The sequence below is a fragment of the Rhinolophus hipposideros genome, assembly GCF_964194185.1.
Source record: "Rhinolophus hipposideros genome assembly, chromosome: 16".
NCBI classification, from domain to species: domain Eukaryota; kingdom Metazoa; phylum Chordata; class Mammalia; order Chiroptera; family Rhinolophidae; genus Rhinolophus; species Rhinolophus hipposideros.
The window spans coordinates 12,124,706-12,127,992 of record NC_138062.1 but is presented as its reverse complement, the minus strand read 5'-3'; the positions used below and the strand labels follow the sequence as shown (position 1 = coordinate 12,127,992).

The window sequence follows — 3,287 nt, the reverse complement described above, 5'->3', positions numbered from 1 at the left end:
ACACACAATTTGGTTTAGTTATTAAATATATTCATATAGAGAATGAGTATTTGTTGATATTAAAAAACAATTTTACTAACTTCCATGATACCTTTTTAAATAGTGAAGATACTCTGTATAGTAATATGTTTTACTGTGTATCTAGAACTTACGGAAAATTAATTCATACATGTCCTACATGCAACCTTACAGCTACAAAACTATTATTGTGTGTTATCCCTTTTCCACCCCTAAAAACCCTGCATTCCTTTTTTTTTCTTATTTTGTCTAGAAACAGATCTAATACTGTATTACCCATTCCAGACTCCATGTTATTCATCACTAACTTCTATCCATTTAAAAATGTTGTTTCTGTTTCTACCTGTGAAATATCTCCCAAAGCCATTCCCATGTTGACATTCCAGGTATTCTTTGGTAGACCTTCAATAACTCTTTTCTAGACCATACTTTCTTAACTGTTCTCCTGCTTCTATAGTATCTAACCCGACCTGCCATCAAACTGAAGCTATTATGCCTTATTCAACTTTTACCCTTAGACTATAAAATAGTGTCTACTTGGAATTGTGCTGAGTGCCAACTAAATGATTAATAATTGCATTGAGCTTATTGTCTTTATAATATTTATTCTTTAAAATAAGAATGTGATTAATTTGCAATGAGTATATCGCCTAATAAAAACAATAGTCACATCTGTATTTGAAGACTTTTCGTCAGCACCTACATCAGGCCAAAATCAGCGTACATTCCATTCCCCAACAGTAATATCCACCCTTAAAATATGTGAGTAGTGATTATTGCTTCCATTAGTATTGTTTATTTAGCAGAGCATTATAGTATTTAGTAAATTATCACAGCATTCTTTCATGCACGCAATTTTTATTCAACAAATATCTATGCCTTAAGAAGTAAGACACCATCTGCTCATTGAACGTGGGGGTGGGAGGGGGCAGCTGTTGATATCTATCTTCTTCGCAAACCATGCTTACAATGAAGCAACCATGCCTGAGGGACCTACAGTTGGCATTGATCTTGGCACCACCTACTCTTGTGTGAGTGTTTTCCAACACAGAAAAGTGGAAATAATTGCCAGTGATCAGGGGAAACCGAACAAACTTATGTCGCTTTTACTGATACTGAATGATTGATTGGTGATGCCCCACAGAATCACATTGCAATGAATCCCTCCAGCACTGTTTTTGATGCCAAATGCCTGTATATTGGATGATTCAATCCAATATGAAGCATTGGCCCTTCATGGTGGTAAATGATACTGGCGGGCCCAAGGTCCATGTAGAATATAAGAGAGAGCCAAAAAGTGTCTATCCAGAGGAAGTGTCATCTGTGGTTTTGACAAAGATGAAGTAAATTGCGAAGCCAACATTGGGAAGACTGTTACTAATGCTTTCATCACAGTACCTGCTTACTTCAGTGATTCTCAGAGTAAGGCTACCAAGGATGCTAGAACTAGTGCTGGTCTCAATGTACTTGGTACCATCAGTGAGCCAACTGCTGCTGCCACTGCTTACAGCTTAGACAAAAAGGTTGGAGCTGAAATAAATGGTCTGATCTTAGACTTGGGAGGTGGCACTTTTGATGTGTCAATTATCACAAGTGCACATAGAATCTTTGAAGTCATATCTATAGCTGGGGACACCCACTTAGGTGCAGAAGACTCTGACAAATGAATGGTCAACCATTTTATTGCAGAGTTCAAGCACAAGTATAAGAAAGACATCAGTGAGAACAAGAGGGCTGGCCACTCCTCTGTATTGCTTGTGAATGTCTAAGAGTACTCTGTCTTCCAGCACCCAAGCCAGTACTGAGATTGATTCGCACTATGAAGGAATTGACTACTGTACTTCTATCACTTGTGCCCAATTTGAAGAACTGAATGCTGACCTTTTCCTGGGCCCTGTAGAGAAAGCCCTTCAGGATGCCAAGCTCGACAAGTCTCAAATCCATGATATTGTTCTTGGTGGTAGGTTCTACCCATATCCCCAAGATTCAGAAACTCCGACAGGACTTCTTCAATGGAAAAGATTTGAATAAGAGCACCAGCCCTGATGAGGCTGTTGCTCATGGTACAGCTGTCCAGGCAGTCATCCTATCTGGAGACAAATCTGAAAATGTTCAATATTTGCATCTGTTGGATGTCACTCATCATGGAAACTGCTGGTGATGTCATGACTGTCCTCATCGAGCACAATACTACCATCCCGATCCAGGAGACACAGACCTTCACTGCCTACACTGACCACCAGCCTGGTGTGCTCATTCAGGTTTATGAAGGTGAGTGGGCCATACCAAGGATAACAATTGCCTGGCAAGTTTGAAGTCACAGGCACACCTCCCACATCTCATGGTATTCTTTAGATTGAAGTCACTGTTGATATTGAGGCCAATGGCATCCTCAATGTGTTTGCTGTGGATCAGAGTACAGGAAAAGAGAACACAATCACTCTCACTAATGACAAGGGTCATCTGAGCAAGGAAGACATCGAGCACATGGTCCAGGGAGCTGAGAAGTACACAGCTGAAGATGAGAAGCAGAATGACAAGGTGTCTTCCAAGAACTCACTTGAATCCTATGAATTTAGCATGAAAGAAACTGTTGAAGATGAAAAACTCCAAAGCAAGATCAATGATGAGGACAACCAGAAGGTCCTTGACATGTGCAATGAAATCATCAACTTGATAAGGATCAGGCTGCAGAGAAGGAAGAATTTGAACATCAGCAGGAAGAGCTGGGAAAGTCTGTAATCCCATCATTACCAAGCTGTGCCAGAGTGAGGAGGCATGCCAGGAGGGATGCCTGGGGGTTTCCCTGGTGGTGGAGCACCTCTTTCTGGTGGTGCCTCTTCTGGACCCACCATCGAAGAGGTTGATTAAGCCAGCCTTCGGCATAGATTTAGCATTGTTCTACACAAAATACGCAAGGACCCAAATTTGTAGCAAATTCCACAGCAGTTTTAAAGTTGAGCTGCTATATAGTAAAAACCTGGGCATTCTTGATACGTGAATATGGAATATGTGCACAGAGAAAGAAAATAATGACCCACAGTATAACCACTGTGTGATAAAGTGGAAAATGTGGTGTCTTAAATACAACTATTTAAATTTGACACACACAAAAAGTGAGATGACGTCTGTGAAAAGACAAATTATTCTTGAGCAACTGGGCAGTAGTAAATAATTCATGAATTTAGTAACCTTGAAAAGATGACTAGTTATTTGAGGCTAGTTATTTCAAGAGTGTATGCATAAAATAGATTATTTATTTTTAGTGA

General features: G+C 39.9%; 1 pseudogene across 1 annotated transcript; it reads left to right on the top strand.

Annotated features, from left to right (window-relative positions):
• The first annotated feature begins 998 nt into the window (after nt 1–998).
• On the top strand, nt 999–2,889 carry LOC308509230 (heat shock cognate 71 kDa protein-like; annotated as a pseudogene). The gene has a single exon. The product of its transcript is annotated as a heat shock cognate 71 kDa protein-like (transcript).
• The last annotated feature ends 398 nt before the right edge of the window (nt 2,890–3,287 follow it).